Source organism: Schistocerca cancellata, chromosome 9, assembly GCF_023864275.1.
Source record: "Schistocerca cancellata isolate TAMUIC-IGC-003103 chromosome 9, iqSchCanc2.1, whole genome shotgun sequence".
Taxonomy (NCBI): domain Eukaryota; kingdom Metazoa; phylum Arthropoda; class Insecta; order Orthoptera; family Acrididae; genus Schistocerca; species Schistocerca cancellata.
The window spans coordinates 154,782,508-154,809,281 of NC_064634.1; the positions used below are offsets into that span (position 1 = coordinate 154,782,508).

Here is a 26,774-nt window from a genome sequence, read left to right on the forward strand (position 1 = left end):
TGTCTGCTCAAACCTTCCGTTAAAAGTCACTGAACCGATCTCCAAGATAACCCACTAATCTCTGACAGCTGATCAGTTGTCTGTCGACGGTCTGTGAGCACAAGCTCTCGAAATTTTTCAATATGTTCTCGATTCTGGCAGTTGGTGGACGTCTGGAACGAGGTTTGTCATCAATCGATGTGCCGCCATTTTTAAATCGAACAAACCACTCGTACACTTGAGTTTTTCCAATAGCGTCTTCTCGGTAAGCTGTTTCCAACATTAAAACAGTCTCACCGAGTATGAAACAAAATTTCATAGCTGTACGTTGTTCAATTAAACTTGCCATCATAACGAACCAAACAAGATCCAAACAGAGCTAGCAATAACAATCACTGTAGATGATCAGAACATACCACGTCGACAGCATAGGTGGTAATGAATTGGAAATGAGTTGCGCTGTAAACACCTAAGCAGCAGAAATGCGTACTACACACGCTCCGCCGACGGCAATGTTATTCCAGTTTATTTTGGCTACACCCTCGTACGCCTTGGAGGACACAGGTATTTGATGTACTAATTTTTTCCATACGTTTGCCGCGCGGGATTAGCCGAGCGGTCTAAGCGCTGCAGTCATGGACTGTGCGACTGATCCCGGCGGAGGTTCGAGTCCTCCCTCGAGCGCTGCAGTCATGGACTGTGCGACTGATCCCGGCGGAGGTTCGAGTCCTCCCTCGAGCATGGGTGTGTGAGTTTGTCCTTAGGATAATTTAGGTTAAGTAGTGCGTAAGCTTAGCGACTGATGACCTTAGCAGTTAAGTCTCATAAGATTTCACACACAATTGAACTTTTTTTTTTCATACGTTTCACTGCTCGCGAGTAACATTTTGCTGTTGCTCCTTGTATTTTGTGCGTCACTGCTCTCCAACTGGAGGCGGCCGTTTTGAGTGGACATCTGTCCAAGGTGATTCCTAGCATTTGACGAGTTTCCACAACTTGTACCCATGGAATATTTAGGTTGTCGCAACCCCCTGATATTGAACAGTTTACATTTCACGTCACTCAGGTTTATTCCAGACGCCTATATTTATCGATTTCACTTTTCATGGGTATCACTACATCTTCACGTCTTATCAATACAATCACGCTGTCAGCGTACGCTCTGATTTTGAAAGTCTGATCGGGCACGGAATTTTCTGATAACATTTCGTTAAGGGACCGTAGAAAGGGCTCCAGATACAATACGAAATGCATCATGGAGAGTGGACTGCCCTGGGATACACCCCAATGAATGGAGATCTTAATTCAACAGCTGTCCATTGACCTGAACTCTCGAAGATATGCTGCTAAACATAGTACGAAGGACTTTTAAAACTCCCTCCTCCAATCCCACTTTTTCCTTTACTCGCATGATGTACAGATGGTTAACATCGTCAAAGGCTTTACTGAAGTAATTAAAAAGCAGGGTGAAAGTGAAGCTGGTGACTGAGGTTATGGAAATTACACTCCTGGAAATGGAAAAAAGAACACATTGACACCGGTGTGTCAGACCCACCATACTTGCTCCGGACACTGCGAGAGGGCTGTACAAGCAATGATCACACGCACGGCACAGCGGACACACCAGGAACCGCGGTGTTGGCCGTCGAATGGCGGTAGCTGCGCAGCATTTGTGCACCGCCGCCGTCAGTGTCAGCCAGTTTGCCGTGGCATACGGAGCTCCATCGCAGTCTTTAACACTGGTAGCATGCCGCGACAGCGTGGACGTGAACCGTATGTGCAGTTGGCGGACTTTGAGCGAGGGCGTATAGTGGGCATGCGGGAGGCCGGATGGACGTACCGCCGAATTGCTCAACACGTGGGGCGTGAGGTCTCCACAGTACATCGATGTTGTCGCCAGTGGTCGGCGGAAGGTGCACGTGCCCGTCGACCTGGGACCGGACCGCAGCGACGCACGGATGCACGCCAAGACCGTAGGATCCTACGCAGTGCCGTAGGGGACCGCACCGCCACTTCCCAGCAAATTAGGGACACTGTTGCTCCTGGGGTATCGGCGAGGACCATTCGCAACCGTCTCCATGAAGCTGGGCTACGGTCCCGCACACTGTTAGGCCGTCTTCCGCTCACGCCCCAACATCGTGCAGCCCGCCTCCAGTGGTGTCGCGACAGGCGTGAATGGAAGGACGAATGGAGACGTGTCGTCTTCAGCGATGAGAGTCGCTTCTGCCTTGGTGCCAATGATGGTCGTATGCGTGTTTGGCGCCGTGCAAGTGAGCGCCACAATCAGGACTGCATACGACCGAGGCACACAGGGCCAACGCCCGGCATCATGGTGTGGGGAGCGATCTCCTACACTGGCCGTACACCACTGGTGATCGTCGAGGGGACACTGAATAGTGCACGGTACATCCAAACCGTCATCGAACCCATCGTTCTACCATTCCTAGACCGGCAAGGGAACTTGCTGTTCCAACAGGACAATGCACGTCCGCATGTATCCCGTACCACGCAACGTGCTCTAGAAGGTGTAAGTCAACTAACCTGGCCAGCAAGATCTCCGGATCTGTCCCCCATTGAGCATGTTTGGGACTGGATGAAGCGTCGTCTCACGCGGTCTGCACGTCCAGCACGAACGCTGGTCCAACTGAGGCGCCAGGTGGAAATGGCATGGCAAGCCGTTCCACAGGACTACATCCAGCATCTCTACGATCGTCTCCATGGGAGAATAGCAGCATGCATTGCTGCGAAAGGTGGATATACACTGTACTAGTGCCGACATTGTGCATGCTCTGTTGCCTGTGTCTATGTGCCTGTGGTTCTGTCAGGGTGATCATGTGATGTATCTGACCCCAGGAATGTGTCAATAAAGTTTCCCCTTCCTGGGACAATGAATTCACGGTGTTCTTATTTCAATTTCCAGGAGTGTATATCTCTAATTTCTGGGACAGCTGACGTGGCAGTCCGTCCCGGTAGGCAGGTCTGGTGCTAGCTCACGACGTTATTAATCAACTATTTTATGCACATGCTGGGGACTCTAACGATGGTCTTGTAATCAAAACTGAGCAGGGTGATCAGCCGCAGATTGTCGAAGCCTTTTATCCGTCATTTTTTGGAAACCAGGACCATGTTGCCTTCTTCCATATCTCCAGAAGCGGTCACACCACTAATTAATTCACTTAAATTTGCCTTAAAATGATGCCAGTAACATCCCAGAATCGACGATAAAACCGTTTTGGGGCTTTACTGGCTGATGAATTGACATTTAATTCTAAAATCTCCTTCTTGCTACAATGAGCTGACAACTCACGGTTTTCGTCCTCAGTGATTTCCCTGTTCATCAGCTGAAGAGCTTCAGCTATTATACCAACTTTGGTTGGGTATTCAGAATAAAGGTCGCAATAACGCCAGTGTACTTCCGTTACAGATTCATTATGAAGAGTGAGCGTGGCTCCATTATCAGTTTTCAGTTCGTCTATGAAGGAATGTCTACGACTGGCACATGCTTAAGAAGATGATACAAGAAAATAGTTGCCCTTTTTACTGTGGATCTGGTCTTGGATTTTCTTTTGAGATCACTTAGCTTTTTACGCTTGATACTGATGAATTTGGCTTTTATTCTCTTTATTTGTGCTGTATGGATGTTACTTATTTTGCATTTTTCATATAACAACCTTAAAATGTGTAGCCTAAACACATAAATCTGCGGACTGTCGTGTCAACAAATCCAAATCATTGACATAAGTGTGAATCAGTGCGTCCTATAGTATTTAGCCGCTCATTTGTTGCTTAACCACTTGACACGATGCTGACCGTAGTGCACTAGTTAAAACTTCACTACTAATGTTCTGCTATACATTATCCCAATCTCTTGTAGGATATTTTGTCTCTCTTCTGTTCCTGACTGTTCTCCTCCGTTGTATGGCAAGAGCAGGTAACAAGACGCTACTTCTCGGTTTTGCATGTACGTTCTCAGTGAAGTAAATTCGTAAGTGGTTCAGTTTAAAATTAATGGCAGCCACACTGACAGGGCATCTCAACTCTTACGTTCTGCCAGTTCAAAGAGTAGCGCCGTAAACCTATCAGGGTGCTTACGGAGAATTTCTCGAGTCTGCTTGATAAATAAAGTCATGGACTTTTTCCAGATGTCTGTGAGACTGAGGCCACCGTCTTCAAGAGGTAAGGTGACTGTATTAGCTGCGACTTTAAAGATACATCCTTTTCTGTGGCTGTCTTTCCAACCATAGCTTATCAGCTCACGAACTACTCTTGTAATGTTTTTTTGCAATGCCCTTTGATAGGCAGACATTACCTTAGATAAACTCCTTGGGACAGGATTTTGCAGTTAATCAGTTGTACTTCTGAATTAAATTAGGATCCCTGTTTCTATGCTTTTTTCTTGAAATTATGATGTTTGTAAGCAGTCCTTCCAGTTAACCGAAGCCATCTTGAGTGGATATTTAGATAATGTTAAACCTAGGAACTTATGATGGTTGGTAGAATTAACCCAGGAACTTACGATGGTTAGTAAAGCTAACCCAGTCTAAGACATTGCTCTCATAGCCATTCAAATGAAGCAAAGGACTTTTCGTTGTATTCACTTCAGCACCTGTACTACTGCAATAATTGTGGACTGCGTTCTTTAAATTTTGAACATCTTCTTCACTCCGTACTACGACACCTAAATCATCCCCATACACGTTAATTACTTTCTTGACATACATTATCGTGATAACTTCCAAGGTATCGTTTAATTTTCGGGGAAGAGGTTCAATTGCTACGATGTATAGCAGCATGGAGAGCGGGCTTCCTTGCGTAAAGCCCCTAAAAATATTTATGTCTCTCATACATTGTCCGTTAACAAATATTTTTTCTGCCATCCCCGTAATCACAAATTTTAAAGACGGCAAGTACCTCCCCCGCAAAAACACATGGCCGCCATTGTTTTAAAAATATAATGGTGATCAATCTGGTCAAATGCATGTCTCAGAATCGATAAAAAGTGGGGAACCTTTAACTTTAGTTGCTAAAAAGACTGAGATAATATCACGGTATCCACTGACAGTTTTAATGATGCTTCTGTGAGGGAGGACTGTTTGATCCTGTCCAGTGATTCGTTGTGCTACCCTACTCAGTCGAAGTTTCAGTGCATGTGCAGCAAGTTTGCAGTGATAATTTAACAAACATATATGTCGCAGGTTAGTAATATGTTTCGTTCGGCGCTCTTTTGGTACCATCATAAAGACACCTTTTTTAAGTCCCTGAGGTATTGAGATACCGATGATGATTTCATTTATTGCGTCGGTAAATGTATCGCCCATAATACCCGATTTTTATTTTTATTTTTTTATTTTATTTTATTGTTTTGTAAAATTCCACCGGTAGTGTGGTGTGTGTACTGTAAGACCTTGACTTGTCGCTATAACGAAGTAGGCGAGTGTCAGCAATATGTCTTGTGGTCTTATCGTGGTGTGTTTATCTTCTGCCGTTAGGACAGACGATAAAAATGCCACTTGCACGCTTAGAGTAGCAGATTGACGGTGACCAGCTTTAAGCAGAACATGATTAATTTTCACACACATTTATTAAAATAATAAAAAAATACAGACATTACGTAACTTGATTCTGGATGCTGTTTACAACTGACAATCTGAAGTTCCCTTCGTCTTGGTACGTTAATCTTATTCTTACAGATCTCTGATACTTGACAAAGTGTCTAAACATTTATCTTCATGGCTATGTACAGGAATACGGTAATCTTATTCGGCGCAGACTGAAACTTAACCATAGATTGGTAAAGACAAATGCAGACTGGTACAGACTAATGCCGACTAATGCAGACTGACTAATCGGAGGTCTGTACACTCGTCATAATACCTCTCGCGTTCAGATATCACTGCGCGAGTGTGATCCGCGAGGAGAAAAGGTACTACGTTAGCAGCAATCTCATTGGATGCGTTACATATTAATACGCGGATCGGCGGAAGCAGAATTCGGTCCGCCTCTAAGACAGCGTCATCTCGTAGTGCGGAGACGGACGAGTGCTGCGCCTGCGCTGTTGTGCTTAGCGGGGCGCGCTCTATTGGGAAAGTTGTGTACGCGCTGACTACGCGGAACTATGTACACAACAGGTAGACTGTCAGGCCCAGGAGTCTTTTTGATTGGAGAGGTTTTGATGTTATCCAAAACTTCGTCACTGGAAAATATTGTCAACATCTCTCTTTTCTCATCCTCAGTGATTAAGAGTCTGTGCCTTCAAGTAACGCCTCTACACACCGTTTCTTGAAATCAGTTGAGTATATGATTACTGAAACAACGGGTGAGTTTCGTTACTTATGTTATTTTGAACATGTTGCATGTCGTTGTTCGCAGTACGTGATTCATTTATAAAACTCCTCCGTCTATTCTTCGCATGCGTTATGAAATGATACAGAGAGGCAGTTTTGTCTTCTGCAATTGAGTGCGACCTTGACTTCACCTTCCAACCATCAAGTTGTTTCCGTTTTAGTTGTGTTAAAACTGCTTCCATTTTCTTTATTTGTATGAAGCGCTGATCAGAAAAGACATGACGATCGCATTGTTCTTTCAAACATGCATAATAAAATTCTACTGTGTCTTTCAGAAGTTTTGCCTTTTCTTTGCTATAATCAATCAAAATCATTCTCAGTTTCTTTGTGGCGAATCTGGTCCACCATTAAATAGTTGAAACGTATCTTGGTTTCGCTCTGAGGCACATGTTCCACGACACTTGCACGTATTCTGTCGTTAAGGATACTGGCATTTAATTTCCAAAGTCCTCGCGCCCAGTAGATTTTTTACTTGACAAGATTAATGCTGCAAGGGACGCCAGAGTGGTCAGAAAAACTTGATGGAATCGTATCGACGGCAGATACGTACTGTTTTAGGGCTTCGGATACATATATTCTATCAATTCTACTGACTGCAAGATTCGTCAAGTATGCGAATTTGACCAGTGTGAGGTATAACACGCCTCAAACGTCTTTGAGATGCAGAGGCATTACACAAACACTCAGTGGCTGCGAATGGTCAAAGTTAGGGGTTTGATCTTTCGACTTCAAGACACAATTCCAGTCTCCAACTATGATGAGATTTTCCGTTTTCTCTTTTAACAGAGGTACAACTTCGCCGGTAAAGAATCCAGTTCTAGCCGCTCTGGAATTGCTTGCAGAGGGAGAATAAATGTTGACTACGGTCGTATCAAATATTTTACAGGAGATTCCTCGACCAGATTCTAAAAGACATAGTGTCTCCATGGGTACAACGTTTTTCGCTAAAATAGCAGTTCACACTCATTTTCAGAAACAACATTTAAAATTTCGTTAAAACCTGGAAAATTAAATTTATGAACCATTGTTTCCTGCTATAGTGCAATGAGGGTTTCAAAATTATACAAGGAACCTTTCAAGGCAACCAGTAATAGTGAACTCCGAATTCTATTAATATTCAAAGTCATTATATTAAACACTTTTGACTTTCACTGTAAGTGGCCTTCCACGTAAGGAGAAAAACAATTTATACGCCATGACATAAACGATAATTTAACGTTCAAAAACATTTTTCTGCAATTATCTCAGGGAAAGTTATGCATTTCAATGCATCGCAATGCTAGTGAGGACGCACTGCAAAGAGACACTCATCAACGTTTCTGTGCTCAATGACCATTTGCAGCGTGTCATCTAACGTCGTTGCTCGAGGTACAAATTTGTCCTCCGTATCAGTTGCTCAGTCCATTCTAGTTGAAGCTCGATCTTTGTAGCAGTCAGCAGATGTTTGTGTGGGGCAACCATCATTGTAAAGCTTTAAGCCTTCCGTGCTTTCTGTCGTTCCACTGGATCTGCGTAGTAAAAGATTTCGTCATATTCCTTGTAACTGCACGCTGAGCTATCGGAAATGTCCTTGATGTTCTCTGGTCCACTATTATATTGGTCGCTGACCGTCTTCGTAATGTGACGCAACTTTTCTCGGTTCTTTTGACCTCCCTGCTCCACCACCGGAAGCGCAGTCCACCTCTTTTCATTTTTCTGCGATCCAGTAGATGTAATTTCCATATATTGCAGGTCATTTGGAGTGGATTTAGGCAGCGAAGCCCCTTAGGTGACTAGGTTTCCCACCTTCCGTAGCGGCTGTTGATCAATTTGACAGTGGCGAGAATCAGTCGAAACCTCCGGGTTACCTTGTTCTTCCTTTTGTGGCCGCGGAAAGCAGTCTCACTCACAGGGGGAGGCCACGACGTTTGGATCTCGAATTTACTGCAAACTTCGTACACTCGTAGTACTCCATGAGGACAACAAAACGTGTAAGCGGTAGCTTAGTAGCCGGCCGGAGTGGCCGAGCGGTTAAAGGCGCTACAGTCTGGAACCGCACGACCACTACGGTCGCAGGTTCAAATCCTGCCTCGGGCATGGATGTGTGTGATGTCCTTAGGTTAGTTAGGTTTAAGTAGTTCTAAGTTCTAGGGGACTTATGACCACAGCAGTTGAGTCCCATAGTGCTCAGAGCCATTTGAACCATTTTTTGGTAGCTTAGTACTTCTCAAACGTTACTGATAAAATCGCAGGATAATTTCGATCGTCGGATATATGTTCGTGCGTGGCCATTTTAACCATGAAGCGGCTCCGCCAGAGTGGTGCCGGCATGGTATCTCAGCTTGTTCAGTCAGAGCGTTAGCTACCCTTTATAACAAAAAAACTGAGCGAACAGATGAACGAACCAACTGCATGGGTGTCACCGGACGTCCACCCAGAACAAACTCAACGAACAATATAGAACAAAATGTTCTTTTTTTTTTAAGTGTTTAGCGTTCAAGCCGCTGGATTGCTGGATCGAGTTCCGTTCGTCAGTTTTTTTTTTATTTTCAACACAGTCATTTTATTTATTATTTACATTACAACTGATGTAATGGGGAAAATACGTGTAATCGGATGAACTTTTATTAAATGGACACTGTTATTTGGCAGTCTACTAATTTTTATTATCATAAATAATGTAATATTCATCAGTATTGACTAGCAAACGACCAAACGCATAAAGTGATACTGAAAACAAAGAACGAAACTTGTCTAGTTTGAAGGGGGAAACAAGATGGCGCTATGGTTGGCCCGCTAGATGGCGCTGCCATAGGTCAAACGGATATGAACTGTGTGTTTTTTTAAATAGATACCACCATTTTTATTACATATTGTGTAGTACGTAAAGGAATATGAATGTTTTAGTTGGAACACTTTTTTAGCTTTGTGATAGATGGCGCTGTAATAGTCACAAACATATGGATCACAATTTTAGACGAACAGTTGGTAACAGGTAGGTTTTTTAAATTAAATTACAGAACTTAGGTACGTTTGAACATTTCATTTCGGTTGTTCCAGTGTGAGACATGTACCTTTGTGAACTTATCATTTCCGAGAACGCATGCTGTTACAGCGTGATTACCTGTAAATACCACATTAATGCAATAAATGACCAAAATGATGTACGTCAACCTCAATGCATTTGGCAATACGTGTAACGACATTCCTCTCAAGAGCGAGTAGTTCGCCTTCCGTAATGTTCTCACATGCATTGACAATGCGCTGACGCATGTTGTCAGGCGTTGTCGGTGGATCACTATAGGAAATATCCTTCAACTTTCCGCACAGAAAGAAATCCGGGGACGTCAGATCCGCTGAACGTGCGATGCTTCGACGACCAATCCACCTGTCATGAAATACGCTACTCAATACCGCTTCAAACTCACGCGAGCTATGTGCCGGACATCCATCATGTTGGAAGTGCATCGCCATTCTGTCATGCAGTGAAACATCTTGTAGTAACATCGGTAGAACATTACATAGGAAATCAGCATACATTGCACCACTTCGATTGACAACCTGCCTATTGGCTTCTGTCTCGGGTTTTTCGGCCGACGTTCATCTAATGATTTTTCTGACGTTTCGCCAGCACGAGTGGCTGGCATTGCCAAAGTTTCGGCCTCCATTGCTGGTGGTGAACTGGAGCCGAGCTCGCACAGCCAAGGTCGCTGATGTTCCAATTGTCTATAGCATGGTGGATTTTCCATTGCCCAATAGTGCATATTATACCGGTTTATGTTACCGCTGTTGGTGAAGTGTCTCATGTCACGCACCGAAGAGCGCGGACGCCCCCACGCAGCAGAGTGGCGCAGTGGAAGCGTGCTGGGCCCATAACCCAGAGGTCCGTGGATCGAAACCACGCTCTGCTAAAATTATTCTTTTTCTTGGGTGCTTCGAGCTCGATCATTAAGCCTGGGGTGCGCTGACCCAGCGTCAACAGCAAACCCTGTAAGTTCTGAAACGATGACGACGTCGTGTGGAGAATACGAGAAACACTTCCTAAGACGCAGAGTTTCTTACGATTCTGCAGCAACTACATTTCTCGATCACAACGTTAATGTCCTATCGGGCCACACGTGCAACTTTCGCGATATAAAAATCGCACCTCCCCGGCGGGGAATCGAACCCCGGTCTCCCGCGTGACAGGCGGGGATACTAACCACTATACTACCGAGGAATACGCAAACGATACGCACAACGCACGCACACTTATTCTTCTCAAGTAGGTGATTCATCTCAAATCTAGCGTCCCGATGCTTTCAGAGTCAGCTGCTACGAAATAAAAGTATGCCCCAGGTGAGGCTCGAACTCACAACCCCGGCATTGCTCACGGCTACTGCCTTATAAGTACCGTGCGCTAACCAATTGCGCCACTGGGGCTACAGCAGGGTGCTTTCAGTTAGCGGTATTTGCTTTGCCGCCAACCTGTTGTGGCTACAGACCCATCATACGACCGTCACCTGCGGCCATACTGCGACTTTAGCACCTGGCTACGGATGCTTCATACGATTCTTGTTTCATATGCTACACTTACAAGCATATCAACCGCTTGTCATCACCGAAAAATTGCAGAAAAACGCGCGCCTTGCCTTCTGCTACCTGTCCAACAGCGAGGGCAGATGTGTGGCAAGCTCTAAGCTATGCAGGCGCACCGTGGCCGAGCAGCTGGAGGAGAGATGCCTTCCTTGGCAGCTCCCTGCAGAGTGCGGAAGACCAGAGTGGCCGCGCCGCCGTTGTCAGTGGACGACACGCAGTTGCCGAGCCACGGAGAACACGTTGCTCTGCGATGTGTACCCGCCTCATATGACGAAAGGCGAACAGTGGCCCTGTGGCGCAACGGATAACGCGTCTGACTACGGATCAGAAGATTCCAGGTTCGAATCCTGGCAGGGTCGGCATTTTGTTAGTTGCGGGCGCGTAGCTAGGCAGTGCATTCGAATGTTTCCACCTGCGTGGAGTGCAATGTCAATCCTGAGCATCTCGCAGCTGCATCTCGAGACGATCGTGGTAAATATCGCTTCGTGCAAGCGTCAGCGTAGCGTCAGTCGAGCAAAGTCGAGACAAGTCAAGCTGAGAGATGTTGCACAGTTAAGTAAACGGTACGCGACGCAGACAATGCTTTTCCAAGTGTCCCACGTCACGCAGCAGAGTGGCGCAGTGGAAGCGTGCTGGGCCCATAACCCAGAGGTCCGTGGATCGAAACCACGCTCTGCTAAAATTATTCTTTTTCTTGGGTGCTTCGAGCTCGATCATTAAGCCTGGGGTGCGCTGACCCAGCGTCAACAGCAAACCCTGTAAGTTCTGAAACGATGACGACGTCGTGTGGAGAATACGAGAAACACTTCCTAAGACGCAGAGTTTCTTACGATTCTGCAGCAACTACATTTCTCGATCACAACGTTAATGTCCTATCGGGCCACACGTGCAACTTTCGCGATATAAAAATCGCACCTCCCCGGCGGGGAATCGAACCCCGGTCTCCCGCGTGACAGGCGGGGATACTAACCACTATACTACCGAGGAATACGCAAACGATACGCACAACGCACGCACACTTATTCTTCTCAAGTAGGTGATTCATCTCAAATCTAGCGTCCCGATGCTTTCAGAGTCAGCTGCTACGAAATAAAAGTATGCCCCAGGTGAGGCTCGAACTCACAACCCCGGCATTGCTCACGGCTACTGCCTTATAAGTACCGTGCGCTAACCAATTGCGCCACTGGGGCTACAGCAGGGTGCTTTCAGTTAGCGGTATTTGCTTTGCCGCCAACCTGTTGTGGCTACAGACCCATCATACGACCGTCACCTGCGGCCATACTGCGACTTTAGCACCTGGCTACGGATGCTTCATACGATTCTTGTTTCATATGCTACACTTACAAGCATATCAACCGCTTGTCATCACCGAAAAATTGCAGAAAAACGCGCGCCTTGCCTTCTGCTACCTGTCCAACAGCGAGGGCAGATGTGTGGCAAGCTCTAAGCTATGCAGGCGCACCGTGGCCGAGCAGCTGGAGGAGAGATGCCTTCCTTGGCAGCTCCCTGCAGAGTGCGGAAGACCAGAGTGGCCGCGCCGCCGTTGTCAGTGGACGACACGCAGTTGCCGAGCCACGGAGAACACGTTGCTCTGCGATGTGTACCCGCCTCATATGACGAAAGGCGAACAGTGGCCCTGTGGCGCAACGGATAACGCGTCTGACTACGGATCAGAAGATTCCAGGTTCGAATCCTGGCAGGGTCGGCATTTTGTTAGTTGCGGGCGCGTAGCTAGGCAGTGCATTCGAATGTTTCCACCTGCGTGGAGTGCAATGTCAATCCTGAGCATCTCGCAGCTGCATCTCGAGACGATCGTGGTAAATATCGCTTCGTGCAAGCGTCAGCGTAGCGTCAGTCGAGCAAAGTCGAGACAAGTCAAGCTGAGAGATGTTGCACAGTTAAGTAAACGGTACGCGACGCAGACAATGCTTTTCCAAGTGTCCCACGTCACGCAGCAGAGTGGCGCAGTGGAAGCGTGCTGGGCCCATAACCCAGAGGTCCGTGGATCGAAACCACGCTCTGCTAAAATTATTCTTTTTCTTGGGTGCTTCGAGCTCGATCATTAAGCCTGGGGTGCGCTGACCCAGCGTCAACAGCAAACCCTGTAAGTTCTGAAACGATGACGACGTCGTGTGGAGAATACGAGAAACACTTCCTAAGACGCAGAGTTTCTTACGATTCTGCAGCAACTACATTTCTCGATCACAACGTTAATGTCCTTTCGGGCCACACGTGCAACTTTCGCGATATAAAAATCGCACCTCCCCGGCGGGGAATCGAACCCCGGTCTCCCGCGTGACAGGCGGGGATACTAACCACTATACTACCGAGGAATACGCAAACGATACGCACAACGCACGCACACTTATTCTTCTCAAGTAGGTGATTCATCTCAAATCTAGCGTCCCGATGCTTTCAGAGTCAGCTGCTACGAAATAAAAGTATGCCCCAGGTGAGGCTCGAACTCACAACCCCGGCATTGCTCACGGCTACTGCCTTATAAGTACCGTGCGCTAACCAATTGCGCCACTGGGGCTACAGCAGGGTGCTTTCAGTTAGCGGTATTTGCTTTGCCGCCAACCTGTTGTGGCTACAGACCCATCATACGACCGTCACCTGCGGCCATACTGCGACTTTAGCACCTGGCTACGGATGCTTCATACGATTCTTGTTTCATATGCTACACTTACAAGCATATCAACCGCTTGTCATCACCGAAAAATTGCAGAAAAACGCGCGCCTTGCCTTCTGCTACCTGTCCAACAGCGAGGGCAGATGTGTGGCAAGCTCTAAGCTATGCAGGCGCACCGTGGCCGAGCAGCTGGAGGAGAGATGCCTTCCTTGGCAGCTCCCTGCAGAGTGCGGAAGACCAGAGTGGCCGCGCCGCCGTTGTCAGTGGACGACACGCAGTTGCCGAGCCACGGAGAACACGTTGCTCTGCGATGTGTACCCGCCTCATATGACGAAAGGCGAACAGTGGCCCTGTGGCGCAACGGATAACGCGTCTGACTACGGATCAGAAGATTCCAGGTTCGAATCCTGGCAGGGTCGGCATTTTGTTAGTTGCGGGCGCGTAGCTAGGCAGTGCATTCGAATGTTTCCACCTGCGTGGAGTGCAATGTCAATCCTGAGCATCTCGCAGCTGCATCTCGAGACGATCGTGGTAAATATCGCTTCGTGCAAGCGTCAGCGTAGCGTCAGTCGAGCAAAGTCGAGACAAGTCAAGCTGAGAGATGTTGCACAGTTAAGTAAACGGTACGCGACGCAGACAATGCTTTTCCAAGTGTCCCACGTCACGCAGCAGAGTGGCGCAGTGGAAGCGTGCTGGGCCCATAACCCAGAGGTCCGTGGATCGAAACCACGCTCTGCTAAAATTATTCTTTTTCTTGGGTGCTTCGAGCTCGATCATTAAGCCTGGGGTGCGCTGACCCAGCGTCAACAGCAAACCCTGTAAGTTCTGAAACGATGACGACGTCGTGTGGAGAATACGAGAAACACTTCCTAAGACGCAGAGTTTCTTACGATTCTGCAGCAACTACATTTCTCGATCACAACGTTAATGTCCTATCGGGCCACACGTGCAACTTTCGCGATATAAAAATCGCACCTCCCCGGCGGGGAATCGAACCCCGGTCTCCCGCGTGACAGGCGGGGATACTAACCACTATACTACCGAGGAATACGCAAACGATACGCACAACGCACGCACACTTATTCTTCTCAAGTAGGTGATTCATCTCAAATCTAGCGTCCCGATGCTTTCAGAGTCAGCTGCTACGAAATAAAAGTATGCCCCAGGTGAGGCTCGAACTCACAACCCCGGCATTGCTCACGGCTACTGCCTTATAAGTACCGTGCGCTAACCAATTGCGCCACTGGGGCTACAGCAGGGTGCTTTCAGTTAGCGGTATTTGCTTTGCCGCCAACCTGTTGTGGCTACAGACCCATCATACGACCGTCACCTGCGGCCATACTGCGACTTTAGCACCTGGCTACGGATGCTTCATACGATTCTTGTTTCATATGCTACACTTACAAGCATATCAACCGCTTGTCATCACCGAAAAATTGCAGAAAAACGCGCGCCTTGCCTTCTGCTACCTGTCCAACAGCGAGGGCAGATGTGTGGCAAGCTCTAAGCTATGCAGGCGCACCGTGGCCGAGCAGCTGGAGGAGAGATGCCTTCCTTGGCAGCTCCCTGCAGAGTGCGGAAGACCAGAGTGGCCGCGCCGCCGTTGTCAGTGGACGACACGCAGTTGCCGAGCCACGGAGAACACGTTGCTCTCCGATGTGTACCCGCCTCATATGACGAAAGGCGAACAGTGGCCCTGTGGCGCAACGGATAACGCGTCTGACTACGGATCAGAAGATTCCAGGTTCGAATCCTGGCAGGGTCGGCATTTTGTTAGTTGCGGGCGCGTAGCTAGGCAGTGCATTCGAATGTTTCCACCTGCGTGGAGTGCAATGTCAATCCTGAGCATCTCGCAGCTGCATCTCGAGACGATCGTGGTAAATATCGCTTCGTGCAAGCGTCAGCGTAGCGTCAGTCGAGCAAAGTCGAGACAAGTCAAGCTGAGAGATGTTGCACAGTTAAGTAAACGGTACGCGACGCAGACAATGCTTTTCCAAGTGTCCCACGTCACGCAGCAGAGTGGCGCAGTGGAAGCGTGCTGGGCCCATAACCCAGAGGTCCGTGGATCGAAACCACGCTCTGCTAAAATTATTCTTTTTCTTGGGTGCTTCGAGCTCGATCATTAAGCCTGGGGTGCGCTGACCCAGCGTCAACAGCAAACCCTGTAAGTTCTGAAACGATGACGACGTCGTGTGGAGAATACGAGAAACACTTCCTAAGACGCAGAGTTTCTTACGATTCTGCAGCAACTACATTTCTCGATCACAACGTTAATGTCCTATCGGGCCACACGTGCAACTTTCGCGATATAAAAATCGCACCTCCCCGGCGGGGAATCGAACCCCGGTCTCCCGCGTGACAGGCGGGGATACTAACCACTATACTACCGAGGAATACGCAAACGATACGCACAACGCACGCACACTTATTCTTCTCAAGTAGGTGATTCATCTCAAATCTAGCGTCCCGATGCTTTCAGAGTCAGCTGCTACGAAATAAAAGTATGCCCCAGGTGAGGCTCGAACTCACAACCGCGGCATTGCTCACGGCTACTGCCTTATAAGTACCGTGCGCTAACCAATTGCGCCACTGGGGCTACAGCAGGGTGCTTTCAGTTAGCGGTATTTGCTTTGCCGCCAACCTGTTGTGGCTACAGACCCATCATACGACCGTCACCTGCGGCCATACTGCGACTTTAGCACCTGGCTACGGATGCTTCATACGATTCTTGTTTCATATGCTACACTTACAAGCATATCAACCGCTTGTCATCACCGAAAAATTGCAGAAAAACGCGCGCCTTGCCTTCTGCTACCTGTCCAACAGCGAGGGCAGATGTGTGGCAAGCTCTAAGCTATGCAGGCGCACCGTGGCCGAGCAGCTGGAGGAGAGATGCCTTCCTTGGCAGCTCCCTGCAGAGTGCGGAAGACCAGAGTGGCCGCGCCGCCGTTGTCAGTGGACGACACGCAGTTGCCGAGCCACGGAGAACACGTTGCTCTGCGATGTGTACCCGCCTCATATGACGAAAGGCGAACAGTGGCCCTGTGGCGCAACGGATAACGCGTCTGACTACGGATCAGAAGATTCCAGGTTCGAATCCTGGCAGGGTCGGCATTTTGTTAGTTGCGGGCGCGTAGCTAGGCAGTGCATTCGAATGTTTCCACCTGCGTGGAGTGCAATGTCAATCCTGAGCATCTCGCAGCTGCATCTCGAGACGATCGTGGTAAATATCGCTTCGTGCAAGCGTCAGCGTAGCGTCAGTCGAGCAAAGTCGAGACAAGTCAAGCTGAGAGATGTTGCACAGTTAAGTAAACGGTACGCGACGCAGACAATGCTTTTCCAAGTGTCCCACGTCACGCAGCAGAGTGGCGCAGTGGAAGCGTGCTGGGCCCATAACCCAGAGGTCCGTGGATCGAAACCACGCTCTGCTAAAATTATTCTTTTTCTTGGGTGCTTCGAGCTCGATCATTAAGCCTGGGGTGCGCTGACCCAGCGTCAACAGCAAACCCTGTAAGTTCTGAAACGATGACGACGTCGTGTGGAGAATACGAGAAACACTTCCTAAGACGCAGAGTTTCTTACGATTCTGCAGCAACTACATTTCTCGATCACAACGTTAATGTCCTTTCGGGCCACACGTGCAACTTTCGCGATATAAAAATCGCACCTCCCCGGCGGGGAATCGAACCCCGGTCTCCCGCGTGACAGGCGGGGATACTAACCACTATACTACCGAGGAATACGCAAACGATACGCACAACGCACGCACACTTATTCTTCTCAAGTAGGTGATTCATCTCAAATCTAGCGTCCCGATGCTTTCAGAGTCAGCTGCTACGAAATAAAAGTATGCCCCAGGTGAGGCTCGAACTCACAACCCCGGCATTGCTCACGGCTACTGCCTTATAAGTACCGTGCGCTAACCAATTGCGCCACTGGGGCTACAGCAGGGTGCTTTCAGTTAGCGGTATTTGCTTTGCCGCCAACCTGTTGTGGCTACAGACCCATCATACGACCGTCACCTGCGGCCATACTGCGACTTTAGCACCTGGCTACGGATGCTTCATACGATTCTTGTTTCATATGCTACACTTACAAGCATATCAACCGCTTGTCATCACCGAAAAATTGCAGAAAAACGCGCGCCTTGCCTTCTGCTACCTGTCCAACAGCGAGGGCAGATGTGTGGCAAGCTCTAAGCTATGCAGGCGCACCGTGGCCGAGCAGCTGGAGGAGAGATGCCTTCCTTGGCAGCTCCCTGCAGAGTGCGGAAGACCAGAGTGGCCGCGCCGCCGTTGTCAGTGGACGACACGCAGTTGCCGAGCCACGGAGAACACGTTGCTCTGCGATGTGTACCCGCCTCATATGACGAAAGGCGAACAGTGGCCCTGTGGCGCAACGGATAACGCGTCTGACTACGGATCAGAAGATTCCAGGTTCGAATCCTGGCAGGGTCGGCATTTTGTTAGTTGCGGGCGCGTAGCTAGGCAGTGCATTCGAATGTTTCCACCTGCGTGGAGTGCAATGTCAATCCTGAGCATCTCGCAGCTGCATCTCGAGACGATCGTGGTAAATATCGCTTCGTGCAAGCGTCAGCGTAGCGTCAGTCGAGCAAAGTCGAGACAAGTCAAGCTGAGAGATGTTGCACAGTTAAGTAAACGGTACGCGACGCAGACAATGCTTTTCCAAGTGTCCCACGTCACGCAGCAGAGTGGCGCAGTGGAAGCGTGCTGGGCCCATAACCCAGAGGTCCGTGGATCGAAACCACGCTCTGCTAAAATTATTCTTTTTCTTGGGTGCTTCGAGCTCGATCATTAAGCCTGGGGTGCGCTGACCCAGCGTCAACAGCAAACCCTGTAAGTTCTGAAACGATGACGACGTCGTGTGGAGAATACGAGAAACACTTCCTAAGACGCAGAGTTTCTTACGATTCTGCAGCAACTACATTTCTCGATCACAACGTTAATGTCCTATCGGGCCACACGTGCAACTTTCGCGATATAAAAATCGCACCTCCCCGGCGGGGAATCGAACCCCGGTCTCCCGCGTGACAGGCGGGGATACTAACCACTATACTACCGAGGAATACGCAAACGATACGCACAACGCACGCACACTTATTCTTCTCAAGTAGGTGATTCATCTCAAATCTAGCGTCCCGATGCTTTCAGAGTCAGCTGCTACGAAATAAAAGTATGCCCCAGGTGAGGCTCGAACTCACAACCCCGGCATTGCTCACGGCTACTGCCTTATAAGTACCGTGCGCTAACCAATTGCGCCACTGGGGCTACAGCAGGGTGCTTTCAGTTAGCGGTATTTGCTTTGCCGCCAACCTGTTGTGGCTACAGACCCATCATACGACCGTCACCTGCGGCCATACTGCGACTTTAGCACCTGGCTACGGATGCTTCATACGATTCTTGTTTCATATGCTACACTTACAAGCATATCAACCGCTTGTCATCACCGAAAAATTGCAGAAAAACGCGCGCCTTGCCTTCTGCTACCTGTCCAACAGCGAGGGCAGATGTGTGGCAAGCTCTAAGCTATGCAGGCGCACCGTGGCCGAGCAGCTGGAGGAGAGATGCCTTCCTTGGCAGCTCCCTGCAGAGTGCGGAAGACCAGAGTGGCCGCGCCGCCGTTGTCAGTGGACGACACGCAGTTGCCGAGCCACGGAGAACACGTTGCTCTGCGATGTGTACCCGCCTCATATGACGAAAGGCGAACAGTGGCCCTGTGGCGCAACGGATAACGCGTCTGACTACGGATCAGAAGATTCCAGGTTCGAATCCTGGCAGGGTCGGCATTTTGTTAGTTGCGGGCGCGTAGCTAGGCAGTGCATTCGAATGTTTCCACCTGCGTGGAGTGCAATGTCAATCCTGAGCATCTCGCAGCTGCATCTCGAGACGATCGTGGTAAATATCGCTTCGTGCAAGCGTCAGCGTAGCGTCAGTCGAGCAAAGTCGAGACAAGTCAAGCTGAGAGATGTTGCACAGTTAAGTAAACGGTACGCGACGCAGACAATGCTTTTCCAAGTGTCCCACGTCACGCAGCAGAGTGGCGCAGTGGAAGCGTGCTGGGCCCATAACCCAGAGGTCCGTGGATCGAAACCACGCTCTGCTAAAATTATTCTTTTTCTTGGGTGCTTCGAGCTCGATCATTAAGCCTGGGGTGCGCTGACCCAGCGTCAACAGCAAACCCTGTAAGTTCTGAAACGATGACGACGTCGTGTGGAGAATACGAGAAACACTTCCTAAGACGCAGAGTTTCTTACGATTCTGCAGCAACTACATTTCTCGATCACAACGTTAATGTCCTATCGGGCCACACGTGCAACTTTCGCGATATAAAAATCGCACCTCCCCGGCGGGGAATCGAACCCCGGTCTCCCGCGTGACAGGCGGGGATACTAACCACTATACTACCGAGGAATACGCAAACGATACGCACAACGCACGCACACTTATTCTTCTCAAGTAGGTGATTCATCTCAAATCTAGCGTCCCGATGCTTTCAGAGTCAGCTGCTACGAAATAAAAGTATGCCCCAGGTGAGGCTCGAACTCACAACCCCGGCACTGCTCACGGCTACTGCCTTATAAGTACCGTGCGCTAACCAATTGCGCCACTGGGGCTACAGCAGGGTGCTTTCAGTTAGCGGTATTTGCTTTGCCGCCAACCTGTTGTGGCTACAGACCCATCATACGACCGTCACCTGCGGCCATACTGCGACTTTAGCACCTGGCTACGGATGCTTCATACGATTCTTGTTTCATATGCTACACTTACAAGCATATCAACCGCTTGTCATCACCGAAAAATTGCAGAAAAACGCGCGCCTTGCCTTCTGCTACCTGTCCAACAGCGAGGGCAGATGTGTGGCAAGCTCTAAGCTATGCAGGCGCACCGTGGCCGAGCAGCTGGAGGAGAGATGCCTTCCTTGGCAGCTCCCTGCAGAGTGCGGAAGACCAGAGTGGCCGCGCCGCCGTTGTCAGTGGACGACACGCAGTTGCCGAGCCACGGAGAACACGTTGCTCTGCGATGTGTACCCGCCTCATATGACGAAAGGCGAACAGTGGCCCTGTGGCGCAACGGATAACGCGTCTGACTACGGATCAGAAGATTCCAGGTTCGAATCCTGGCAGGGTCGGCATTTTGTTAGTTGCGGGCGCGTAGCTAGGCAGTGCATTCGAATGTTTCCACCTGCGTGGAGTGCAATGTCAATCCTGAGCATCTCGCAGCTGCATCTCGAGACGATCGTGGTAAATATCGCTTCGTGCAAGCGTCAGCGTAGCGTCAGTCGAGCAAAGTCGAGACAAGTCAAGCTGAGAGATGTTGCACAGTTAAGTAAACGGTACGCGACGCAGACAATGCTTTTCCAAGTGTCCCACGTCACGCAGCAGAGTGGCGCAGTGGAAGCGTGCTGGGCCCATAACCCAGAGGTCCGTGGATCGAAACCACGCTCTGCTAAAATTATTCTTTTTCTTGGGTGCTTCGAGCTCGATCATTAAGCCTGGGGTGCGCTGACCCAGCGTCAACAGCAAACCCTGTAAGTTCTGAAACGATGACGACGTCGTGTGGAGAATACGAGAAACACTTCCTAAGACGCAGAGTTTCTTACGATTCTGCAGCAACTACATTTCTCGATCACAACGTTAATGTCCTATCGGGCCACACGTGCAACTTTCGCGATATAAAAATCGCACCTCCCCGGCGGGGAATCGAACCCCGGTCTCCCGCGTGACAGGCGGGGATACTAACCACTATACTACCGAGGAATACGCAAACGATACGCACAACGCACGCACACTTATTCTTCTCAAGTAGGTGATTCATCTCAAATCTAGCGTCCCGATGCTTTCAGAGTCAGCTGCTACGAAATAAAAGTATGCCCCAGGTGAGGCTCGAACTCACAACCCCGGCACTGCTCACGGCTACTGCCTTATAAGTACCGTGCGCTAACCAATTGCGCCACTGGGGCTACAGCAGGGTGCTTTCAGTTAGCGGTATTTGCTTTGCCGCCAACCTGTTGTGGCTACAGACCCATCATACGACCGTCACCTGCGGCCATACTGCGACTTTAGCACCTGGCTACGGATGCTTCATACGATTCTTGTTTCATATGCTACACTTACAAGCATATCAACCGCTTGTCATCACCGAAAAATTGCAGAAAAACGCGCGCCTTGCCTTCTGCTACCTGTCCAACAGCGAGGGCAGATGTGTGGCAAGCTCTAAGCTATGCAGGCGCACCGTGGCCGAGCAGCTGGAGGAGAGATGCCTTCCTTGGCAGCTCCCTGCAGAGTGCGGAAGACCAGAGTGGCCGCGCCGCCGTTGTCAGTGGACGACACGCAGTTGCCGAGCCACGGAGAACACGTTGCTCTGCGATGTGTACCCGCCTCATATGACGAAAGGCGAACAGTGGCCCTGTGGCGCAACGGATAACGCGTCTGACTACGGATCAGAAGATTCCAGGTTCGAATCCTGGCAGGGTCGGCATTTTGTTAGTTGCGGGCGCGTAGCTAGGCAGTGCATTCGAATGTTTCCACCTGCGTGGAGTGCAATGTCAATCCTGAGCATCTCGCAGCTGCATCTCGAGACGATCGTGGTAAATATCGCTTCGTGCAAGCGTCAGCGTAGCGTCAGTCGAGCAAAGTCGAGACAAGTCAAGCTGAGAGATGTTGCACAGTTAAGTAAACGGTACGCGACGCAGACAATGCTTTTCCAAGTGTCCCACGTCACGCAGCAGAGTGGCGCAGTGGAAGCGTGCTGGGCCCATAACCCAGAGGTCCGTGGATCGAAACCACGCTCTGCTAAAATTATTCTTTTTCTTGGGTGCTTCGAGCTCGATCATTAAGCCTGGGGTGCGCTGACCCAGCGTCAACAGCAAACCCTGTAAGTTCTGAAACGATGACGACGTCGTGTGGAGAATACGAGAAACACTTCCTAAGACGCAGAGTTTCTTACGATTCTGCAGCAACTACATTTCTCGATCACAACGTTAATGTCCTATCGGGCCACACGTGCAACTTTCGCGATATAAAAATCGCACCTCCCCGGCGGGGAATCGAACCCCGGTCTCCCGCGTGACAGGCGGGGATACTAACCACTATACTACCGAGGAATACGCAAACGATACGCACAACGCACGCACACTTATTCTTCTCAAGTAGGTGATTCATCTCAAATCTAGCGTCCCGATGCTTTCAGAGTCAGCTGCTACGAAATAAAAGTATGCCCCAGGTGAGGCTCGAACTCACAACCCCGGCATTGCTCACGGCTACTGCCTTATAAGTACCGTGCGCTAACCAATTGCGCCACTGGGGCTACAGCAGGGTGCTTTCAGTTAGCGGTATTTGCTTTGCCGCCAACCTGTTGTGGCTACAGACCCATCATACGACCGTCACCTGCGGCCATACTGCGACTTTAGCACCTGGCTACGGATGCTTCATACGATTCTTGTTTCATATGCTACACTTACAAGCATATCAACCGCTTGTCATCACCGAAAAATTGCAGAAAAACGCGCGCCTTGCCTTCTGCTACCTGTCCAACAGCGAGGGCAGATGTGTGGCAAGCTCTAAGCTATGCAGGCGCACCGTGGCCGAGCAGCTGGAGGAGAGATGCCTTCCTTGGCAGCTCCCTGCAGAGTGCGGAAGACCAGAGTGGCCGCGCCGCCGTTGTCAGTGGACGACACGCAGTTGCCGAGCCACGGAGAACACGTTGCTCTGCGATGTGTACCCGCCTCATATGACGAAAGGCGAACAGTGGCCCTGTGGCGCAACGGATAACGCGTCTGACTACGGATCAGAAGATTCCAGGTTCGAATCCTGGCAGGGTCGGCATTTTGTTAGTTGCGGGCGCGTAGCTAGGCAGTGCATTCGAATGTTTCCACCTGCGTGGAGTGCAATGTCAATCCTGAGCATCTCGCAGCTGCATCTCGAGACGATCGTGGTAAATATCGCTTCGTGCAAGCGTCAGCGTAGCGTCAGTCGAGCAAAGTCGAGACAAGTCAAGCTGAGAGATGTTGCACAGTTAAGTAAACGGTACGCGACGCAGACAATGCTTTTCCAAGTGTCCCACGTCACGCAGCAGAGTGGCGCAGTGGAAGCGTGCTGGGCCCATAACCCAGAGGTCCGTGGATCGAAACCACGCTCTGCTAAAATTATTCTTTTTCTTGGGTGCTTCGAGCTCGATCATTAAGCCTGGGGTGCGCTGACCCAGCGTCAACAGCAAACCCTGTAAGTTCTGAAACGATGACGACGTCGTGTGGAGAATACGAGAAACACTTCCTAAGACGCAGAGTTTCTTACGATTCTGCAGCAACTACATTTCTCGATCACAACGTTAATGTCCTATCGGGCCACACGTGCAACTTTCGCGATATAAAAATCGCACCTCCCCGGCGGGGAATCGAACCCCGGTCTCCCGCGTGACAGGCGGGGATACTAACCACTATACTACCGAGGAATACGCAAACGATACGCACAACGCACGCACACTTATTCTTCTCAAGTAGGTGATTCATCTCAAATCTAGCGTCCCGATGCTTTCAGAGTCAGCTGCTACGAAATAAAAGTATGCCCCAGGTGAGGCTCGAACTCACAACCCCGGCATTGCTCACGGCTACTGCCTTATAAGTACCGTGCGCTAACCAATTGCGCCACTGGGGCTACAGCAGGGTGCTTTCAGTTAGCGGTATTTGCTTTGCCGCCAACCTGTTGTGGCTACAGACCCATCATACGACCGTCACCTGCGGCCATACTGCGACTTTAGCACCTGGCTACGGATGCTTCATACGATTCTTGTTTCATATGCTACACTTACAAGCATATCAACCGCTTGTCATCACCGAAAAATTGCAGAAAAACGCGCGCCTTGCCTTCTGCTACCTGTCCAACAGCGAGGGCAGATGTGTGGCAAGCTCTAAGCTATGCAGGCGCACCGTGGCCGAGCAGCTGGAGGAGAGATGCCTTCCTTGGCAGCTCCCTGCAGAGTGCGGAAGACCAGAGTGGCCGCGCCGCCGTTGTCAGTGGACGACACGCAGTTGCCGAGCCACGGAGAACACGTTGCTCTGCGATGTGTACCCGCCTCATATGACGAAAGGCGAACAGTGGCCCTGTGGCGCAACGGATAACGCGTCTGACTACGGATCAGAAGATTCCAGGTTCGAATCCTGGCAGGGTCGGCATTTTGTTAGTTGCGGGCGCGTAGCTAGGCAGTGCATTCGAATGTTTCCACCTGCGTGGAGTGCAATGTCAATCCTGAGCATCTCGCAGCTGCATCTCGAGACGATCGTGGTAAATATCGCTTCGTGCAAGCGTCAGCGTAGCGTCAGTCGAGCAAAGTCGAGACAAGTCAAGCTGAGAGATGTTGCACAGTTAAGTAAACGGTACGCGACGCAGACAATGCTTTTCCAAGTGTCCCACGTCACGCAGCAGAGTGGCGCAGTGGAAGCGTGCTGGGCCCATAACCCAGAGGTCCGTGGATCGAAACCACGCTCTGCTAAAATTATTCTTTTTCTTGGGTGCTTCGAGCTCGATCATTAAGCCTGGGGTGCGCTGACCCAGCGTCAACAGCAAACCCTGTAAGTTCTGAAACGATGACGACGTCGTGTGGAGAATACGAGAAACACTTCCTAAGACGCAGAGTTTCTTACGATTCTGCAGCAACTACATTTCTCGATCACAACGTTAATGTCCTATCGGGCCACACGTGCAACTTTCGCGATATAAAAATCGCACCTCCCCGGCGGGGAATCGAACCCCGGTCTCCCGCGTGACAGGCGGGGATACTAACCACTATACTACCGAGGAATACGCAAACGATACGCACAACGCACGCACACTTATTCTTCTCAAGTAGGTGATTCATCTCAAATCTAGCGTCCCGATGCTTTCAGAGTCAGCTGCTACGAAATAAAAGTATGCCCCAGGTGAGGCTCGAACTCACAACCCCGGCATTGCTCACGGCTACTGCCTTATAAGTACCGTGCGCTAACCAATTGCGCCACTGGGGCTACAGCAGGGTGCTTTCAGTTAGCGGTATTTGCTTTGCCGCCAACCTGTTGTGGCTACAGACCCATCATACGACCGTCACCTGCGGCCATACTGCGACTTTAGCACCTGGCTACGGATGCTTCATACGATTCTTGTTTCATATGCTACACTTACAAGCATATCAACCGCTTGTCATCACCGAAAAATTGCAGAAAAACGCGCGCCTTGCCTTCTGCTACCTGTCCAACAGCGAGGGCAGATGTGTGGCAAGCTCTAAGCTATGCAGGCGCACCGTGGCCGAGCAGCTGGAGGAGAGATGCCTTCCTTGGCAGCTCCCTGCAGAGTGCGGAAGACCAGAGTGGCCGCGCCGCCGTTGTCAGTGGACGACACGCAGTTGCCGAGCCACGGAGAACACGTTGCTCTGCGATGTGTACCCGCCTCATATGACGAAAGGCGAACAGTGGCCCTGTGGCGCAACGGATAACGCGTCTGACTACGGATCAGAAGATTCCAGGTTCGAATCCTGGCAGGGTCGGCATTTTGTTAGTTGCGGGCGCGTAGCTAGGCAGTGCATTCGAATGTTTCCACCTGCGTGGAGTGCAATGTCAATCCTGAGCATCTCGCAGCTGCATCTCGAGACGATCGTGGTAAATATCGCTTCGTGCAAGCGTCAGCGTAGCGTCAGTCGAGCAAAGTCGAGACAAGTCAAGCTGAGAGATGTTGCACAGTTAAGTAAACGGTACGCGACGCAGACAATGCTTTTCCAAGTGTCCCACGTCACGCAGCAGAGTGGCGCAGTGGAAGCGTGCTGGGCCCATAACCCAGAGGTCCGTGGATCGAAACCACGCTCTGCTAAAATTATTCTTTTTCTTGGGTGCTTCGAGCTCGATCATTAAGCCTGGGGTGCGCTGACCCAGCGTCAACAGCAAACCCTGTAAGTTCTGAAACGATGACGACGTCGTGTGGAGAATACGAGAAACACTTCCTAAGACGCAGAGTTTCTTACGATTCTGCAGCAACTACATTTCTCGATCACAACGTTAATGTCCTATCGGGCCACACGTGCAACTTTCGCGATATAAAAATCGCACCTCCCCGGCGGGGAATCGAACCCCGGTCTCCCGCGTGACAGGCGGGGATACTAACCACTATACTACCGAGGAATACGCAAACGATACGCACAACGCACGCACACTTATTCTTCTCAAGTAGGTGATTCATCTCAAATCTAGCGTCCCGATGCTTTCAGAGTCAGCTGCTACGA

General features: G+C 49.9%; 37 non-coding genes across 37 annotated transcripts; 12 read left to right on the forward strand and 25 right to left on the reverse strand.

The window, feature by feature from the left end:
- Window positions 1-10,449: 10,449 nt before the first annotated feature.
- Trnad-guc (transfer RNA aspartic acid (anticodon GUC)) lies at window positions 10,450-10,521 on the reverse strand. Its single transcript has one exon. It is a non-coding gene; the product is annotated as a tRNA-Asp (tRNA).
- A 111-nt stretch (window positions 10,522-10,632) lies between these two features.
- On the reverse strand, window positions 10,633-10,724 carry Trnai-uau (transfer RNA isoleucine (anticodon UAU)). Its single transcript is given in 2 exon segments — window positions 10,633-10,668; window positions 10,687-10,724. It is a non-coding gene; the product is annotated as a tRNA-Ile (tRNA).
- A 442-nt stretch (window positions 10,725-11,166) lies between these two features.
- On the forward strand, window positions 11,167-11,239 carry Trnar-acg (transfer RNA arginine (anticodon ACG)). Its single transcript has one exon. It is a non-coding gene; the product is annotated as a tRNA-Arg (tRNA).
- A 556-nt stretch (window positions 11,240-11,795) lies between these two features.
- On the reverse strand, window positions 11,796-11,867 carry Trnad-guc (transfer RNA aspartic acid (anticodon GUC)). Its single transcript has one exon. It is a non-coding gene; the product is annotated as a tRNA-Asp (tRNA).
- Window positions 11,868-11,978: 111 nt separating this feature from the next.
- Window positions 11,979-12,070, reverse strand: Trnai-uau (transfer RNA isoleucine (anticodon UAU)). The gene is given in 2 exon segments: window positions 11,979-12,014; window positions 12,033-12,070. It is a non-coding gene; the product is annotated as a tRNA-Ile (tRNA).
- Window positions 12,071-12,512: 442 nt separating this feature from the next.
- Window positions 12,513-12,585, forward strand: Trnar-acg (transfer RNA arginine (anticodon ACG)). The gene has a single exon. It is a non-coding gene; the product is annotated as a tRNA-Arg (tRNA).
- Window positions 12,586-13,141: 556 nt separating this feature from the next.
- Window positions 13,142-13,213, reverse strand: Trnad-guc (transfer RNA aspartic acid (anticodon GUC)). Its single transcript has one exon. It is a non-coding gene; the product is annotated as a tRNA-Asp (tRNA).
- Window positions 13,214-13,324: 111 nt separating this feature from the next.
- On the reverse strand, window positions 13,325-13,416 carry Trnai-uau (transfer RNA isoleucine (anticodon UAU)). The gene is given in 2 exon segments: window positions 13,325-13,360; window positions 13,379-13,416. It is a non-coding gene; the product is annotated as a tRNA-Ile (tRNA).
- A 442-nt stretch (window positions 13,417-13,858) lies between these two features.
- Trnar-acg (transfer RNA arginine (anticodon ACG)) lies at window positions 13,859-13,931 on the forward strand. Its single transcript has one exon. It is a non-coding gene; the product is annotated as a tRNA-Arg (tRNA).
- A 556-nt stretch (window positions 13,932-14,487) lies between these two features.
- Trnad-guc (transfer RNA aspartic acid (anticodon GUC)) lies at window positions 14,488-14,559 on the reverse strand. Its single transcript has one exon. It is a non-coding gene; the product is annotated as a tRNA-Asp (tRNA).
- A 111-nt stretch (window positions 14,560-14,670) lies between these two features.
- Trnai-uau (transfer RNA isoleucine (anticodon UAU)) lies at window positions 14,671-14,762 on the reverse strand. Its single transcript is given in 2 exon segments — window positions 14,671-14,706; window positions 14,725-14,762. It is a non-coding gene; the product is annotated as a tRNA-Ile (tRNA).
- A 442-nt stretch (window positions 14,763-15,204) lies between these two features.
- Trnar-acg (transfer RNA arginine (anticodon ACG)) lies at window positions 15,205-15,277 on the forward strand. Its single transcript has one exon. It is a non-coding gene; the product is annotated as a tRNA-Arg (tRNA).
- Window positions 15,278-15,833: 556 nt separating this feature from the next.
- On the reverse strand, window positions 15,834-15,905 carry Trnad-guc (transfer RNA aspartic acid (anticodon GUC)). Its single transcript has one exon. It is a non-coding gene; the product is annotated as a tRNA-Asp (tRNA).
- Window positions 15,906-16,016: 111 nt separating this feature from the next.
- Window positions 16,017-16,108, reverse strand: Trnai-uau (transfer RNA isoleucine (anticodon UAU)). Its single transcript is given in 2 exon segments — window positions 16,017-16,052; window positions 16,071-16,108. It is a non-coding gene; the product is annotated as a tRNA-Ile (tRNA).
- A 442-nt stretch (window positions 16,109-16,550) lies between these two features.
- Window positions 16,551-16,623, forward strand: Trnar-acg (transfer RNA arginine (anticodon ACG)). Its single transcript has one exon. It is a non-coding gene; the product is annotated as a tRNA-Arg (tRNA).
- A 556-nt stretch (window positions 16,624-17,179) lies between these two features.
- Trnad-guc (transfer RNA aspartic acid (anticodon GUC)) lies at window positions 17,180-17,251 on the reverse strand. Its single transcript has one exon. It is a non-coding gene; the product is annotated as a tRNA-Asp (tRNA).
- Window positions 17,252-17,362: 111 nt separating this feature from the next.
- Trnai-uau (transfer RNA isoleucine (anticodon UAU)) lies at window positions 17,363-17,454 on the reverse strand. The gene is given in 2 exon segments: window positions 17,363-17,398; window positions 17,417-17,454. It is a non-coding gene; the product is annotated as a tRNA-Ile (tRNA).
- Window positions 17,455-17,896: 442 nt separating this feature from the next.
- Window positions 17,897-17,969, forward strand: Trnar-acg (transfer RNA arginine (anticodon ACG)). Its single transcript has one exon. It is a non-coding gene; the product is annotated as a tRNA-Arg (tRNA).
- Window positions 17,970-18,525: 556 nt separating this feature from the next.
- On the reverse strand, window positions 18,526-18,597 carry Trnad-guc (transfer RNA aspartic acid (anticodon GUC)). Its single transcript has one exon. It is a non-coding gene; the product is annotated as a tRNA-Asp (tRNA).
- Window positions 18,598-18,708: 111 nt separating this feature from the next.
- Window positions 18,709-18,800, reverse strand: Trnai-uau (transfer RNA isoleucine (anticodon UAU)). Its single transcript is given in 2 exon segments — window positions 18,709-18,744; window positions 18,763-18,800. It is a non-coding gene; the product is annotated as a tRNA-Ile (tRNA).
- A 442-nt stretch (window positions 18,801-19,242) lies between these two features.
- On the forward strand, window positions 19,243-19,315 carry Trnar-acg (transfer RNA arginine (anticodon ACG)). The gene has a single exon. It is a non-coding gene; the product is annotated as a tRNA-Arg (tRNA).
- A 556-nt stretch (window positions 19,316-19,871) lies between these two features.
- Window positions 19,872-19,943, reverse strand: Trnad-guc (transfer RNA aspartic acid (anticodon GUC)). The gene has a single exon. It is a non-coding gene; the product is annotated as a tRNA-Asp (tRNA).
- A 111-nt stretch (window positions 19,944-20,054) lies between these two features.
- On the reverse strand, window positions 20,055-20,146 carry Trnai-uau (transfer RNA isoleucine (anticodon UAU)). The gene is given in 2 exon segments: window positions 20,055-20,090; window positions 20,109-20,146. It is a non-coding gene; the product is annotated as a tRNA-Ile (tRNA).
- Window positions 20,147-20,588: 442 nt separating this feature from the next.
- Trnar-acg (transfer RNA arginine (anticodon ACG)) lies at window positions 20,589-20,661 on the forward strand. Its single transcript has one exon. It is a non-coding gene; the product is annotated as a tRNA-Arg (tRNA).
- Window positions 20,662-21,217: 556 nt separating this feature from the next.
- On the reverse strand, window positions 21,218-21,289 carry Trnad-guc (transfer RNA aspartic acid (anticodon GUC)). The gene has a single exon. It is a non-coding gene; the product is annotated as a tRNA-Asp (tRNA).
- A 111-nt stretch (window positions 21,290-21,400) lies between these two features.
- On the reverse strand, window positions 21,401-21,492 carry Trnai-uau (transfer RNA isoleucine (anticodon UAU)). Its single transcript is given in 2 exon segments — window positions 21,401-21,436; window positions 21,455-21,492. It is a non-coding gene; the product is annotated as a tRNA-Ile (tRNA).
- A 442-nt stretch (window positions 21,493-21,934) lies between these two features.
- Window positions 21,935-22,007, forward strand: Trnar-acg (transfer RNA arginine (anticodon ACG)). Its single transcript has one exon. It is a non-coding gene; the product is annotated as a tRNA-Arg (tRNA).
- A 556-nt stretch (window positions 22,008-22,563) lies between these two features.
- Window positions 22,564-22,635, reverse strand: Trnad-guc (transfer RNA aspartic acid (anticodon GUC)). The gene has a single exon. It is a non-coding gene; the product is annotated as a tRNA-Asp (tRNA).
- A 111-nt stretch (window positions 22,636-22,746) lies between these two features.
- Window positions 22,747-22,838, reverse strand: Trnai-uau (transfer RNA isoleucine (anticodon UAU)). The gene is given in 2 exon segments: window positions 22,747-22,782; window positions 22,801-22,838. It is a non-coding gene; the product is annotated as a tRNA-Ile (tRNA).
- Window positions 22,839-23,280: 442 nt separating this feature from the next.
- On the forward strand, window positions 23,281-23,353 carry Trnar-acg (transfer RNA arginine (anticodon ACG)). The gene has a single exon. It is a non-coding gene; the product is annotated as a tRNA-Arg (tRNA).
- Window positions 23,354-23,909: 556 nt separating this feature from the next.
- Trnad-guc (transfer RNA aspartic acid (anticodon GUC)) lies at window positions 23,910-23,981 on the reverse strand. The gene has a single exon. It is a non-coding gene; the product is annotated as a tRNA-Asp (tRNA).
- A 111-nt stretch (window positions 23,982-24,092) lies between these two features.
- On the reverse strand, window positions 24,093-24,184 carry Trnai-uau (transfer RNA isoleucine (anticodon UAU)). The gene is given in 2 exon segments: window positions 24,093-24,128; window positions 24,147-24,184. It is a non-coding gene; the product is annotated as a tRNA-Ile (tRNA).
- Window positions 24,185-24,626: 442 nt separating this feature from the next.
- Trnar-acg (transfer RNA arginine (anticodon ACG)) lies at window positions 24,627-24,699 on the forward strand. Its single transcript has one exon. It is a non-coding gene; the product is annotated as a tRNA-Arg (tRNA).
- Window positions 24,700-25,255: 556 nt separating this feature from the next.
- Trnad-guc (transfer RNA aspartic acid (anticodon GUC)) lies at window positions 25,256-25,327 on the reverse strand. Its single transcript has one exon. It is a non-coding gene; the product is annotated as a tRNA-Asp (tRNA).
- A 111-nt stretch (window positions 25,328-25,438) lies between these two features.
- Trnai-uau (transfer RNA isoleucine (anticodon UAU)) lies at window positions 25,439-25,530 on the reverse strand. Its single transcript is given in 2 exon segments — window positions 25,439-25,474; window positions 25,493-25,530. It is a non-coding gene; the product is annotated as a tRNA-Ile (tRNA).
- Window positions 25,531-25,972: 442 nt separating this feature from the next.
- On the forward strand, window positions 25,973-26,045 carry Trnar-acg (transfer RNA arginine (anticodon ACG)). Its single transcript has one exon. It is a non-coding gene; the product is annotated as a tRNA-Arg (tRNA).
- A 556-nt stretch (window positions 26,046-26,601) lies between these two features.
- Window positions 26,602-26,673, reverse strand: Trnad-guc (transfer RNA aspartic acid (anticodon GUC)). Its single transcript has one exon. It is a non-coding gene; the product is annotated as a tRNA-Asp (tRNA).
- Between the last annotated feature and the right edge of the window lie 101 nt (window positions 26,674-26,774).